We start from the raw sequence: 16,490 nt of genomic DNA, 5'->3' as shown, positions 1-16,490 counted from the left end.
CTGAGCCCTGTGGGACACCACTTGTGACAGGCTTTGAGTCTGACATGGCTCCAGCAACTCTGACCCTGTGGGTTCTGTCACTTAGCCAGTTTGCAACCCATCTTGTGATGTATGGGTTTACATTCAAGCTGATGAGTTTTTCGATGATACCTGAGTGGGGTATTGTGTCAAGGCCTTTGCCAGGTCAAGGTAGGCTGTATGAACTGCCTTTCCTCATCAATGGCCTTGGTGACCGTCTCAAAAGTCAACCAAGTTTAAAAGGCATGATCTGCCTTTGACAAAGCCAAACTGGGTTGGATCCAAAGTCTGCAAGTTCCCTATGTCTTTATTTATGAGTTCCATTATGATCCTCTCCATGGCTTTGCAGATAAGGCTTGTCAAGCTAATGTGATGGTAATTTCCAGGGTCGGTGGAGGCACCGCCCTGTGAAGTGGGACCACAGTGGCCGTGCGCCACTCCTTGGGTACGTATCCTGAGGTGAGGCTAAGATTAAACAGCTGTCCTAACTGCGGGTTTAATTCCTCATTGAGTTCGTGGAGCACACAGCCGGGGACACCATCCGTTCCCATGGATGCTGTGTTTTTCGCCTTGGAGAGCAGTTCTCACCTGGGCGTTGGAGATGTTTGGGGGCTACAATCCTCTGGTATAGATATCTTCTTTTGGGGGAGAGAAGTTTGCACTGAACCTGTCAGCCAGTATGTTGGCAATGTGTGTAGGTTCAGTAATCTTCACATCATTTTGAACGAATTCTGAGCATATCTGGGAGTTTCCTCCTAGGTTTCTAACATAGCTAAAAAAAGGCCTTATGATTGTCTTTTGAGTCCTTGGCGATATTTCTCTCAAAATTTGCCTTGGATGATTTTATGAGAGCTCCTAGTTTTTTACTTATAATGATCAAAGGTGTCTTACCTTTCAAGGATTTTGCTCTATCTTGTAGTAGCTTCCTCCTTTTGTTGTAAAGCTTGTTTATGGCTGGGGTCCACCAGACTGGACTCTTGCCTTTGGTACAAAGAGTCTTAGTTTTGTTTGGGATTGCCTGATCCATGCAGTCCTGTAGGTGCTAGTAGAAGGCATTTGTAAGTGATTCAGCGGTTTGAGTAATGTTTACCACTGGCTCAGGGGCCTTAAAGGAGACCACACTAGTTTTAGAAGTGTGAAGTCGGCTTTTGAGAAGTTTTTCACTGTGGTCTTTTTATTTCAGGTGGGGCGGGATGAGGACCTCCAGCGAGATTAGTTTATGATCTGATCTCACCAGTGAGGGTATACTTCGGTGTTGAACATTGTGATCCCATGTTCGTGATGATGAGATCAAGTATGTTTTCTCCTCTTGTGGGGATGGTGACTAGTTGTTCCATGGCATTTGAGTTTATGAACTCCAGGAACCTTTGGGCTAGAGTGTCTGGGCTTGAGTAGTGTTCCCAGTCTATATTAGGGTAGTTGAAGTCACCTAGTATGATGGTGTTTGGAGATGCATTTATCCCCTCCAATGTTTTCAGGAAGGCCATGTGAGGTTCCTGAGTTTGAGAGGGTGGCCTGTAACATGCTACAAATTGCAGAGCAGTCTTGCCTATGGTTAATTGCACCCGGATGGTCTCCGATGCATTGTGCAACCTTGAGGTGTGGGTGTCCTTGATGAATATGGACACCCTCCTTTCTTGGTGTTGTCCGGATTTTGGGGCGGAACGCATGATATGAGGTAAAACCTGATAGTGCTGGGGTGCTCTCAGGAGCCTTGAACCAGGTTTCAGTCACAGCACAGACATCGATGTTCTCCATACTGAGAAGGGCCTCCATCTTGAGGTTGAGACTTCTGGCATTGAGCAGCATTACCCTTAGTTTTTTCCTTTTTGTGTTCTAGGGTGGTAGGTTTAGAATTTGAGCCTTGCCTAAAAAGGCACTATGGGGTGGCAAGAGCCTTTGCCAATATCCGGAAGCCTAGGGTGACAGGTGCAAGCCGCCCCTCATGGGCACGCTGCTTTGTCCAGCATGTCATCCCAGGCAGACAGACATTGGATCCCCTTTGAATGACACCAGAATTTAAGCCAATTATTAAAGCTGATCATCTTATCACTGTATTGTGGCATCATTCTAGGTGAAGGTAGGATACTGCTCAAGGTCAGGGTCATACCTGCCTGGGCTACATAATCAGAGAGCTCCTCAGTGTCTCTGATCATGTAGTCCAAGGAGGTACGTCTCAGGTCGTTGACACCAGCGTGGAAAATGACTGAGTCGTGACTTGTACCTGCTGTGAGAGACCTGAGTGCTTGTGTTATGTGGCGGATTCTAGCCCGACAGGCAGCTTACTGTGACTTTCTCCTTACTCAGTCTGGTGAGCGGGACGTCAGTGTGTCTGACTATGGAGTCACCTTTGACAAGTATGTTTGGTGTTGTATTTGGCCTTAAGGGCAGTGACTGCTTTGCACACTGATTTTGTTGTTTATGTGTTGTTTGTGTGGTGTATTGAGTTTGCAGTTGCTTGGGTGTCTGCTTTGGAGGCCTCTGCTGTTTAGGTAAATTTTTACTCAGAGCCTCCGAGTATGTCTTAGTGTGTTTATGTGTTTGATTCAGTGGTGTGGTTGAGTTATGTGAGACTGGTATTGTGGTGTGTGGTGTTGCCTTCTCCTCCTGCCTGGTCTTGCCAGTCCTGAGTTGAGAGAGCTCAGCCTCCAGTCTGGCTAAATAGCTGCATCTCTCACAAGTGTTAGTGTTACGTGGGAGGAGGAGAGGGTTGTCCGTGTACATGAGGCAATTGTAACATTGTCTCAGAATTCCCAGATTCACCAACTGGGCAGGAGAGGACGCTCAGATCTTCCCAGACTGGGATGGGTAGTTACAAGGAATGTTGAGAGATAAATTGTTACTGGTACTGAAATTTACAAGATCGAAAACAAGACTGGTTGCCAGGCGGCTTCCGTTTTTCTAAAACATTATTGTTACTAAAACATAAATAAGTGTTCATGTGCAGCAAAAAGTAGGAGTCTACAGAAACCCTATTTGGTAACTGTAATAAAACAGCACAATTGTGCATGCATGTCAATAATTTGCTTGCAGGTAAATGCTAAAAGTAAAAAACTAAGTTACACAGAGTACAGCCAGTAAATGGGCTATGGTATGCAGATCAAATAACTTATGCAGGTTCCCTTGGCGACAACAAAGGGAGAGCACAAATACCTACTAGCAGCAGTGGACATCTTTTCAAAATGGGTAGATGCAATTCCTACTAAAACTACGACAGCAAAGGCAACAGAAGAAGCTTTATGAAAAAAATATTTCGTCACTGGAAATGGCCCAAAATTATCAAAACAGACAATGGTCCACAATTTGTGTGTAATCTAATAAAACAAGTGTGTACACCAGAATGTCATGGTCTGGGTAATGGTCAAAGAGCAGGCACTCTCACAGCACAAAGCAGTAATACTGCAATAAAATGCTGCATACTACAGGGGAAAAAGGCACTCTCAATTTTACACTGACCTTGTAAACAGTACTGCAGAAGTGACTAAAATAAAGGTACAAGAAAAAAATTGGTGTGTGTTAATGATTCAGTAATTATTAAAAGAAACCTTGCCTTTTTACTGTAATCAAGTGATTAGGATGCCATCAACATATACAGTAGTGGGACAAAAATACCATAAATACATTTTAATGTTTCAGTAATGTTTAATTAGCAGCCTTCAGTTTAATACTAAGATTGTAAACTGGGCCGAGTGCACATAACAACCCATGCATGTAAAAATATAAAAACATTCTGCACAAGCAAGCGTATGTTGTACAGTAAATGGTTTAATATATAAACAGCATTCTTCAGTGTATAAACCATCCATTTTTCCTACAACACTGTAAATCTGTGTAAATAGACAAATTTTGCCGTCAAGTTTTAAACTGTTCCAAAAAACTGCTCCTCAGTTCATTTGTATATATAGTAACAAATCAAAGCTCAACATTTATAACACGTGTTTATTTAAAAAAACAAGGCTGCAGTGCCTTTTGCAATAAAATGCATAAGCATTGTCAATGTAAATAGAGCATCACTGTGTAGAGTCATATTCAGCAAATGCAAAATACAGATCATAACCTGTGAAACATTTTTACAGGATGGTCTTCAAAAGGAATAAAGTGGTTAAACTGGATAATTCATCCAATTCTAGTAGTAATGGTTATCATCACTGTATTAACAATATAAAATTGCATGTTAACTTGCTTTCATGCAGCGAATGGATCAGGGGTGTGTGCTTGGCTCTGCAAAAAAATATCTGCTTCACAGATTTCATGGAGAGGACAGGAAGCTGCACATCCACACACAGAAAAGTACAGATAAACCTCTTAATTTATGCAAGTGTACAGACATTAGGAAACCGCTTACAGCTATACAGAGAAAATGTTGGGGGCTGCATGGGACAAGAACCTCATACAATCTGCTCTTGCAATGAGCAAATGGGATTACAGACTTGGAAGGGCTAACAGCTCACAGAGAGAGACAGAAAGAATGTGGGTATGTGCGCACATGCGTGCTTAAAAAATCTAATTAGAAGTGGAAGACAGTTTTGCTGGACTTGGACTAAAAGGTTCAGGCTCATCCTGTTTTGTACAACCATTAGCTTAAGTATTTCAAGTCTTCTTTATGGAGCCTCCCTGTTACTTTATGAAATCACTTGATTTTATGGGCAACTTTACATGGGATGAAGTGAAACCTAGAGATGTATGACACAACTTAACTTTATCATAATCTCTGGGCAGAGTGGAGTGACTGGTCCTCTGTTAAGCTTCATACAGGTTGCTATGAAATTAATGTGTACTCCAAACTGGGGACAGAGTAATAAGGTCAAGGAAAGGCATTACCCCTATCGGGAAACGGATGCTAAAGAGTACAGAGACTCTTGTCATGCCTACATACAACTGGTTATAGAACCCTCAAGATTTTAAATCAATAGTTCACAAGCTACCCAAATCAATTTCATTCAAGAACTGGGATCACCTGCAAGTGTTGTGGCATACTGGGATAAAGCCCTGACTAAGGCCATGGTGACTCAGTTTAAATTACTGACTTGGGCAACTGAGGAACTGGTAGGGAGGAATGGGCACTCCTGGGAAGGGAGGGGGCTGTGTGGGAACTCCATGCAATAATCCCTGGTTGAGGCTGGAGATGCCATCATATGGGCAGCATGGTCCAAAGAGACGAAAGGATGCTGGACCTCAATGAGCTGCTGTGGAGGCAAGGTTATAAAGCCACCTATCCCCACTGCACACCTGAACCTCTGACAAGCCATGCAATTCATAAGGAATGGGGGAGTAACAAGCTAGACTTTAAACAAAATAATCCCCTGCCTCAACATGACAGCAATACCTGCTTCTCCTGGATGCCCTTAGGTTCTGCAAATGCTGCCAGCAAAATCAGAGAAATCTGGGGGTGTAAAGGAGAGATTGCTAGAGCTAGTGAGGAATGAGATAACTGGGTTAGAAGTCCAGAGAATGAGGCACGAGGAGGGTTCTACAAATAAAATGGGACCACTTCTGGCTCCAATAGGCTACAACAGGGATGCAGAACATACAGGCAGATTGGATAGACAGTTTCGAAATTCTAATACAATGGAACCAATTAAGGCATGAAATGAATGGGGGCTTCCCTCCTTGCTTGACAGCTAGGTCTGTACAATGTTTAGAGCATTAATATTTGGATCTTTTCATTAACACAAAACTGAAAATATTTACTGGACAAACAGAACAGCTGCCACTGGTGGCAACTACTACTGGAAGATGGAGGGCAACAACCCAATATCAAAAGGTTAGAGCTCATAAAACAATTTAGTCAACAGGAAAACATCACAGACATGTTGAGTGAGATCTAGGGAAAAGTAGCAAGTGTGCAATATGGAGCAAATGTGTGCTTATTCAGCATGCAAACACGTTCAGAAAACATTGTGTACTTCTCTGGAAATTTGTACATGTGTATATAAATAAGTTATTTTTTAAACCACCACCCAAGCTAAAATCCAACTTATGCTGGATCAGAGGGATGGGTCTGCGCATGACACGTAGCAGAAAGGAATGAAACTGGATGCATATTTTTTGGAATTCTATAAACTGGCATCTTTTAAACAAGACATTCATGAGTTTCTATACAAGTTGTTTGAAAACGTGCAACAGATGCACTGTAATTCAGGATACCCTTGAAAGAGAAAACTATGTTGGACAATGCTCTCTCATGGGGGGCAGATCATGGGGAATTGTGGAAAAAATTAGCTGAAAGGCTGCACAGACTGTAGTCTAACATGAATGTACCAACTAAATACCAGTGGATACAAAAAGTGTACACATCCCTGTTAAAATGCCAGGTTTTGTGATAAAAAAAAATCAGCCCACAATAAATCATTTCAAAACTTTTCCCATCTTTAATGTGACCTATAACCTGTACAATTCAATTGAAAAATAAACAAATCTGTTTGGGGAAAAATATAACAAAAAACGTACAATAAGCTGGCTGCATAGGTGTACACACCCTTAAACTAATACTTTGTTGAGGCACCTTTTGATTTAATTACAGCATTCAGTCTTCTTGGGTAGGAGTCTATCAGCATGGTACATATTAACTTGGCAATATTTGCCCATTCTTCCTTGCAAAATTTCTCCAAATCTGTCAGATTGCAAGGCAATCTCCTCTTGTGCATAGCCCTCTTCAGGTCACCCCACAGATGTTCTACTGGATTTAGGTCTGGGCTCTGGCTGGGCCAGACTAAAACAACTTGAATTTTCTTCTGGTAAAGCCATTCTTTTGTTGATTTGGATGTATGCTTGGGGTCATTGTCTTGTTGAAAGGTGAAATTCCTCTTCAGCTTTCTGGCAGATGCCTGAATGTTTTGGGCCAAAAGTGACTGGTATTCGGAACTGTTCATAATTCCCTCCACCTTGACTAAAGCCCCAGTTCCAGCAGAAGAAAAGCAACCACAAAGCATGACACTGCCACCACCATGCTTCACCATGGGGGTGGTGTTCTTCTGGTGATGCGAAGTGTGTTGTTTTTGCGGCAAATGTACCTTTTGGAATTGTGGCCAAAAATTTCAACCTTGGTCTCATCAAACCATAACACATTTTCCCACATGCTTTTGGGAGACTTGCTGTATTGTTTTGCAAATTTTATCCGGGCCTGGATGTTTTTCTGTGTAAAAAAAAGGCTTCCATCTTGCTACCCTACCCCATAGGCCAGACATGGAGAATACGGGAGATTGTTGTCACATGTAGTACACAACCAGTACTTGCCAGAAATTCCTGCAGCTCTTTCAGTGTTGCTGTAGGTCTCGACAGCCTCCCTGACTAGTTTTCGTCTTGTCTTTTCATCAATTTTGGAGGGACATCCAGTTATTTGCAACATCACTGTTGTCTCATATTTTCTCCACTGTTTGATAACAGTCTTCACTGTGTTCCATGGTATATCCAATGCAATGGAAATTTTTTGTACCCTTCTCCAGACTGATACCTTTCAACAGGATCCCTTTGATGCTTTGCAAGCTTTCTGCGAACCATGGCTTTTGCTGTAGCAGACAACTGAGTAAATGTCAGAAAAATCCTACTAGGACAGCTGAACTTTATTTAGGGTTAATAAGAGTCTCTTTAATTGATGGCAGGTGTGTACCCAAGAAGACTGAATGTTGCAATTAAAGCAAAAGGTGCTTCAACAAAGTATTAGTTTAAGGGTGTGCACATTTATGCAACCAGCGTATTGTAGATTTTTTATATTTTCCCCCCAACAGATTTGTTTTTCAATTGAATTGTAAAGGTGGGAAAAGTTTTGAAATGATTTATTGTGGTCTCATTTTTTATGTCACAAAAACCTGGCATTTTAACAGAGGTGTGTACACTTTTTATATCCACTGTAGATGGATCTCATGGATGAACTACATGGATACTCTCACAAGAGACTTTAATCGCATCATGTCAGCCGAATATCAAATGGAAACATGGCAGAAAACTGACAGAATGGGTTGAGGAGAGATTCTTGCTGACAGCCACACACAGATTTGTTCCCCACTCAAGTGATTATACCACTGTGCTAATGAGACAAGCTTTAGTACAGCTTCAGCTGGATTAAGATGGTCTAGTTCATAGGTAACTAATACGCCAACAGCTGAAAAAGGCCTTTTTAAGCCTATTCATGCTTCCCAAATGTAATGGACAGATTTTCATACCACTCATTTTACTCAGGGTATAGCTCGAGTATGGTGATTGAGCTTTTACAAGCTTCCTCTTTAGCAGTGACATAGGTGGCAAACTAGGGGAAATTTACAATTCCCCATCTATTGGTCCAAGTTGCACTTGAATAAGTGCAGGGAGGAACTCTGCTTCATGTGGATGGGAAGCCTGTTCCAGGGGAGCGGTAGTTTTAAACACATTCTTGCCTCCCCAACACATCTTATTTATAATACGGACTATGTTTAGGTCCCCAGATTTGGTGTTTCCAATGGCCTTTGTTTTGCTGATGTGCAACAGGTCTACAAGGGCTGGATCAGAGGATGCTTTGAAGGCCAGGCATAGACCACCTCTCAGCAGTCTGCAGGAGACGCACTACAAGGAGCTTTGAGGCAGTGTGCACAAGTATGTCTACACCATGAACTCTTTGTGAGGAACCACTGGGGATGCTACACTTGCAGCATATGCTTGGTCAGGTACATATCAAAGGGGGGCACTGTATGCTGCGACTGGTCTGAGGGCAGAGTACAACAGAATAACCATCTCTGAAGCTGGATGCCATACCCTTGCATACAAGTTGTGCAACATAAAACTGTTCCTTTACTACAGCAGATACATGGTCACAGGCAAATTACCATCTATGTATTACCAAATCCCTGACCACAGGGTCAGTTCTTAAGGGTATATTAACAACACAGTAATTTTCAAATGTTTTGTCTTTCCAAAATATACTACTATGCATTTTCTGGCATTTAGCTTCAGACCACGACTCTGAACCCAGTTATTAGTCTGTGTCAGGTCTTCTTGCAGGATGTTTATCTCTTTCAGAGATTCTATGACTGCACCTAGTTTGCAACAGTCTGCAAACTGGGTCAATTAGAGTCATTTGTCAATGGCCTTGACTTCAGAGATACAGGTACCAAAAAAGGAGTGGCTCCAGCATCAAGCCCTGGGGGACTGCAGTAATGACTGGCCTTTTTCTGTGGAGGTAGACTCACCTATCCTGACTGTGTCCCTATCAGTTAGTCAGCTGGCTCTGCAGCAGGTGATATAGAGGTTAACACAATTTTGTGAGCTTGTTCGCAATGCCTGAGTGGGGTATTACTTCGACTGTTTTGGACAGGTCAAGGTAGGCAATATGTACTTTTTTGCTCTCATCCATTGCTTTAGCGACATTCTCAAAGTCCACTAGGATTTGCAGGTATTACCTCCGCTTGAGAAAACCAAACTGGGTTGGATCCAGTGTCTGAAGGTTTCCTATGTCATTACTGGACATATCCAGGATTGCTCTTTCCTTGACCTTGCATGAGAGTAGTCAAGGTTTATACGTTGGTGGTTTTCTGGGTCTGTGGATGGCCCACCTTTGTGCAAGAAATAACCGTTGCAGTCCAACATTCTCTTGGCACAAAGCCTGTCTGAAAGCTACAAGCAAATGGTGCTTTTTCCGGTAGCCTCTATTAACAGAATGAAACATAACCTAAGTTAACATATCCTGGAATACTGTCTGATCCCAATGAGGAAATGCTTTTGGCCATGGAGAGTACACTGAGGACATGTTCCCTAGTGATAGCTGGGGGAAGCTGTGGTTGGGGGTATTTACTGAAAGTTATCAGGGGAAGAAAACTACAGTTGTGTACACTTACCATAAATGTAGATGTTAGAGTGTATTCACTGTTGCAGTCATCACATTTGGGTTATCTGCCTGCAGGTAGCCCTCAGCCAGCCTGAATACCAGAGTCTTCGGATTTCTGCATAGGATGCTGTCGCTTCTTCCATGACGTCAGGTGTATAAAACATGCAGCCGATGCCATTACATCAGTTTGTCTTGCCCCAGATGTCAGGTGTCCCCACAACAGGAAGCAATTATATGGTATGGGACACCCCCAGCAAAAAGCAAATACACGTGATATAATATATGCCAAACAAGAAGGAAAGGTAGAGACAAGAGAAGTTATGGGGCTGGAGGGAGGGTAACCAGGACTGCAACAGTGAATACACTCGAATATCTACATTTATGGCAAGTGTGCACAACTGTACTATGTTCAAGTTTCACTGTTGCAGTCATCACATTTGGGTTTATTCCCAAAGCTAAGGAAGGGTGGATGCAGTTAAAAGAGCATTAGGGCTAGCAACCAGGCCTTGTAAGACTGCTGTGGCAAATCCAGCTCTGGATTTAGAAAAGATAGGCAGGTGGTAAGGCTTGGTGAAAGTATGTACAGAGCTCCAGGTAGCAGCTTCCAGGATGTCCTTGGCAGGGATTCCTCTGAGAAATGCGATAGAGGTACATACAGCCCTAGTGGAATGTGATCTTATCCCCTGTGGGGTAGGTTTTCCATGGTGTTTGTAGCAGAAATGGATGCAAAGGGCTATCCATCTGGAAAAGGAATGGCCTTCCCCTATGCCTCTGCAGCAAAGCTAACTAGCAGCTGGTCAGATTTTCTGAGAGGCTTAGTTCTGTCCAAGTAGAATCTAAGCTGTATGTGCACGTCCAGAGAACGCAGTATCCTTTCCCCCTTATTTTGAGGATTAGGGAAAAAAGAAGGCAAATGAATGGACTGGTCTAGAGCCACACTAGACACCACCTTGGACATAAAGGATGGATTAGTCCTAAGAGAAACCCTGTCCGCATGGAAGATAATGAAGGGTTCCACTATCATGAGGGCCTGCAGTTCAGACACTCTTCTTGCAGAAGTGCTGGCTAGAAGTAAGGCTGTTTTCCAAGAAAGGAATTTCAAATCTGCTGTAGCAGCTGGTTCAAGGGGTGGGGTGGGGTGGGGGGGGGGGTGAGTTTTTCCAATACAAAGTTAAGGTCTCAGGCTGGAGTGGGAGCTCTCCTTTTGCTTGTTGTTTCGGCTTTTCCCGGTTAAGGGTCATCACAGTGGAACTCTGGTCCACTAATGATTGGCAGTAGATTTTTATAGTGCGGAGTTGCCAGCCCGATGGCCAACCTTCAGCGAAGGCATGCCCATTCACGCATGTCTTTCGGAGGCCACTCGACTGGGGGGAGGACATGCAGACTCCACACAGAAGGCACTCCAGCCGAGAATCGAACAGGAGAACCTCCTGCTGTGAGGCAACAATGCTACCGCTGTACCAGGAGTGGGAGCTCTCCTGAGGGATCTTATATTTTTGGCCCCTCTAAGGAATTGTTTTAGCAGGGGATAAGAGAAGAGGGCTGGCTTAGTATTATAATGTGCGGAAATGGCAGAGGCATGAATCTTAATGGAAGAGAAAGACAGACCCTTGTGAAGAATTTCTGTTAATCTAGAATATGAGGTAAGCTGGGCACCGTTGTGCCCATCCCCTGAGCCTGGCTCCAGGAACAGTAGCTTTTCCACTTTTCTGAATAGGATTTCCTAGTACTAGGCCTACTTGCCTCAAGAATGACATCCAGCACCTGCTTACTCAGGGTTGTTAGAGGTGAGCTCAGGGAATTAGCCAGGCTGCAAGGTTCAGGGTTTGAAGCTGAGGGTGCAGAATCTGGCCCGCCTGTTGGGACAGCAGGGAAGGGGTCTAAGCCAGGTGCCATAGCTACAGCACTGTCAGACTGTGCAAAAGGGGGTACACCAGTGTTGGCGTGGCCAGTCTGTGGCAATAAGGATTGTACTTGGCTTGTCCTGCTTGATCTTTAGTAGAAGCTTCGAAAGGACAGGTAGAGGGGGAAAGGCATAAATTGAGAGTCTTTCCCAGGTAAAGGACAGGGCATCCTTGACTGTGGGGAGTTCTGGTGCAGAATTTGTTCAATTGGTAGTTCTGAGGGGAGGCAAACGGGTCTACCTCTGGTGTCCCCCATTTGTTCCTCAAGAGCTTGAATATTTTGGGTTCCAGTTTCCATTCATGTGGGTCCATGAGATTTCTGCTTAAGTCGTCTGCCAGTGAATTTAGTTTGCCTGGCAGGAACTGAGCTTGCAGGTCCACTTTGTAGCTCAAGGCTGTGTTCCACAGAGCCATAGCTAGTCTGCAGAGTGGGTAGGAATGGGCCCCCCCCCTGCTTGTTTATGTACCACATAACTGTGGTGTTGTCCGTCTTTACCAATAGCTGTCCTGGAAGAATAAGGTCTTTGAAGGCTGTCAGAGCATTCTGTACAGCTAACATTTCTTTTCGATTGATATGCAGGTGCATCTGTTTTGGGTTCCAGTTGCCTTGAATGCACTGCCCTGCTATGTGAGCCCCCCATGCACAGTCTGATGCTTCTGTTAGGGTTTGGGCGGCAGGGGGGTCGAGTGAAAGAGTCCCTTTTTGTGGTAGCAGGCCTCTGCCTACCAAAGGAACTCTGCCCTTAGACAAGGAATAGGAATCATTGTTTCTAGGTCCTGAGAATGTTGACACCATAGACTTTTTAGATACCATTGGAGATTCCTTGTATGCAGTCTTGCATATGGAATTAACAGAATGCAAGAGGCCATGAATCCCAGGGCTTGCAGGATTTTCCTTGCAGATAGCTGGGTTTTTGTGGCCAGTATGTTGAAGTAGGTTGTCAAACTTGTTTCTACGGAGTGAGGAATGCCATCTGGGAAGTTGTGTTCAAGCTTGCTCCCAGGAATACAATCTGTTGGCAGAGTACTAGGTGTGATTTCTTTTCATTGATGGTGTACCCCAGTGAGGTCAGAAGTCTCTTTACAAATGCCAGGTGTTGTAGTAGCAAGTCCTGACTTTCTGCAATCGACCAAGTATGGGTAAATCTGAATTTCTTTGCCTGAAAAATGCAATGGCTGGAGCTAGGCACTTTGTGAATACCCTGAGCGCAGTAGATAAGCTAAAGGGAAGTGCAGAGAACTGACAGTGCATGGAGCCTGCCCTGAAACGTAGGCATTGTCTGCAGGATTCCCTTACAGGTGCAGGTAAGCTTCTTTTAAGTCTAGGACTGCCAGCCAGGCATCCTTGGCTAGCATAGGAAGAAGCTGTTGAAGAGTTAGCATTTTTGAATTTTGGAACCACCAAAAAGGTGTTGAGAATAGACAAGTCCAGTATAGGATGCCAGGAGTTTTCTTTTCTGGGAACCAGGGACAGTCTTGAATAAAAGCCTTGTCCCCTTTCTTCTGCTGGGACAGGCTGAATACCCTGATACTAAGGAGAGACAGCACTTGTTTTTGGGCCTCCGCTCACTGATTTTGGGGGAGGTCTGGCCATCCACTTGGGGTTGGGAGTGAGTGGAAGTGGAATCTGTATCCTAGGGAAACTATATTTGTCCTGGGTAATCAGTTCCCAGTTTTTTGCATGCAGGGCAAGTTTTCCTCCTAAGGAAGCAAGTAGTTGAGCAGGGCTTGGAAGAGTTCAGGATAAGTTATTGTGCCATTTTTCCATAGGGGCTGGCTTACTACTCCCTGCTTTGGAAGTGGGAGCCCCCCACTGCCTAGATCTGTGCATAGCCGGCGACTGAAGTCTTGGTGGTCTGCTGCTCCCGGGTTTGGACTGAGAAGGCCTGGAAGGGACTGGAAAAGACCAGTTCTTTGAAGGCCAATGCCTACTGAATCTTGGAGGCTGTACTTGTAAGAAATCTTTAATAGTTTGCATAGATTTAGCTTTTTCCTCCATCCTTTAGAGGACTTCTGCTTTGTTGCCAAAAAGGCGGTCTTGGTTTAAGCGTGCATCCAGTAATTTAGTTTTAACATGACCTGGCAAGTTTTGTTCCATAAGCCAAGCATGCCTTCTAAGTACAGATCCAGTGACAGCAGCCCTGCAAGATGCTTCTAAAGCATCAAAACCACAATGCAAAGTATGTTTACCAACTTGTTCAGCAGAATGCATTAACTCTTGCAAATCTTTGTGTTCAGCACAGTCAGGAATCAACATCATTTTCTGTTTAAGTAGTCCCATAATATGCTGCTGATACTTTAACATATGAAACTGGCAATTTAAAGCCCTAATGGCCAAAGTAGCAGAAGTGTATACCTTCTTACCCCATCTGTCTAAAGCTCTAGATTCTCTTCAGAAGGGGTTGGATTTTTGGCAGTAGTAGCCTTAATGCCTTTTGGTCCTTGGGAAATGGTCTCTGGATCCCCAGTAGGATTCCTGAAGAAGAATTTGAGAGAGTCAGGTACTCTGTAGTACCTGTCCGGTTTCCTGGGAGCTGGAGGCAAAGTGTCAGGGGTAAGGCTGGATTCCAAGAAAGCCATCTACAAACTGCAGAACAGGAGGGATAGCTAGAGGTCTGTGTTGAGGCAAGAGTAAAAATTCCCTAAGTCTCTTTTTGGAGTCAGAATAGCCCTGGCTTTCCCAGCGGAAATTCTCCCTAAGGGTATGCAAGGTTTCACCAAAAGAAAAATCTTTTGGAGGGGAAGCAGAGGGAATGGAATCCTCTGCATCAGAATCCTCATAAGTAGATAAGGGTAAATCCTGGTAGTCAGAAGGAACAGAGATATCAGATTATTGATCAGAAGAATCAGAAAAAAAAAATCAGTTCTAGGTCTCAGAGGGGGAAGGCTGGCTTCCCCTAATTAAGGCAATAAGGTCTTTCAGCCATTCTAATCATTTGTTTTTGTGGTATAATGGCCTGGGAATGCGGTTTGGTCGTCTGTTTTCTAGGCGTAGTGCGAGCTTTAGTCCTGAGGAATTCGGTACTCTTAGCTTGAAACAAAGTCGGTTTAATATGAAAATTGGTAGGCCTGAATACATCCTCAGAAGCCGGTGCCTGCACAGCGGCTCTAGACCCATCCAAAGTAGAGACATCCGCAGGTTCCATAGCCGAAAAAGCATCTCGTGGCATACGGGACTTCAAATGGGTCTCAGTAGAGGCCTGCGAATCTGTAGTAGCGGGTATCAGGGGCTGCGGAAGCACCTCACTGAGTACCGGCAGACTAGCAACTAGCTTATTGGAAGCGTCTTTGGCAGTTTTGGACCTATGTAGTCTGTCTTTATCCTTACGTTTTTTCAGATGATCGGTAGTCGGATGGCTTAACGAAGCCATTTCAGAGTACAGAGATTGAGAACAAAAGTATTTAGCTACAAAAATAGCCAGACGACAAACAGTTAGGGTGTTGAACAAGGCACAAAACCGACAGTGAGGAACGCTGTGGTTTGGGCCTAAACAGGTGATGCAGTAAGAATGAAAATCTCTATGAGGTATTTGCTTTCCACAGGCAAGACAATTGTTATTTTTTTCTGACATCAGTTAGGACAAGAAAAAAAGTTTCCCCAATGGGGTACTTATCTTTTTGAAGACTTCAGGCCTGAAACTCGAAAACGAAAATATCAGGAGTTGGCCGACAGGCATTTGCGAACTGCTTCTGCTTCGGGCACCGCACGGCAAGAAAGACTGATGTAATGGCGTTGGCTGCATGTTTTATACCCCTGACAACCTGACGTCATGGAAGCGACAGCATCCGACGCAGAAATCTGAAGACTCTGGTATTCAGGCCGGCTGAAGACTACCTGCAGGTAGATAACCCAAATGTGATGACTGCAACAGTGAAACACAAAGAACATCTGGGGTATCCTTCAGCTCAGTACAGGTGCCTCTATTTGCAATTAGTTCAGCACACTGCTGTGTACTGCCTTTGAGGTTTCTGACAAAGCTGTGAAGTACATAATCAAGATTTTCATTTTCTCCCTTATTGTTTCGGTTTTTTGCCTGCTATATACCCAAAATTTTGTTAACAATAATAAAAATAAAGATAATTCTGATCTTTTTCTTGAAATATGTCAGCCTGATAACACAGTCTGGCTCTCTTCATTCTACAGAAGAATGAAGGGCAAAAGCCAGTGTATAGTGTCAATGATGCCTGTGAACTGCTATGTTAACTAGCGGTTTCCTAGGGTCCAGAGTTTCTTTCCCTTAGCCTCCATTTGCCTATTGCATGACTTTCAGCAAGTCACTTAACCAGACAATGTTTATGGACTAAAAGTCTGAAAAAAGTCTATGCATCAGTGCTATACCCCAGATAACAAATACAGATAAAATAAAAAACCTCAACTTCAACCTACACAACCTGTAATTGATTAGAGGCTTAAGCACTAGAAAAGCCTTGTGAGGAATGGTGGAGGTGGCTGAAGCCAGCTTGCCCAGCCTAAGGTGGGGGTTGGACATGCTGCAATATTAGTATCTACTGGAAAACAAGATGTATGGCATGCAGTGTACAGACCACGAACATTTGGTGCTGCTGAGCTGTGTTCAAATGGTAGCCTTCATGGAGCATGTATAGAGAAGTGCCCACTCAAGAGAAGGCATGTGGACCCTTATGGTGATGTGTGTACATGTCAGCCACTGTGGAACATAGTAAGGCAAAAAGAGAAAACAAAAAACATGCATCCTGTGAGCAGATCTCCTCCCACAGGGAAATAAAAAGGAGGACTAACTGGCAATAGGGGG

The 16,490-nt window shown here is 43.9% G+C and overlaps 1 protein-coding gene across 2 annotated transcripts in view; it reads right to left on the bottom strand.

Moving 5' to 3' along the window:
- Window positions 1-16,490, bottom strand: part of EIF3C (eukaryotic translation initiation factor 3 subunit C) — a 484,610-nt gene that overhangs the window by 389,804 nt on the left and 78,316 nt on the right. The gene's annotated exons all lie outside the window — the stretch shown is intronic.

Source organism: Protopterus annectens, chromosome 10.part0 (genome assembly GCF_019279795.1).
Source record: "Protopterus annectens isolate FY-2018-M chromosome 10.part0, PAN1.0, whole genome shotgun sequence".
Lineage (NCBI taxonomy): Eukaryota > Metazoa > Chordata > Ceratodontiformes > Protopteridae > Protopterus > Protopterus annectens.
The sequence above is the reverse complement of the archived record's forward strand: the minus strand, read 5'-3'. Positions and strand labels throughout refer to the sequence as shown.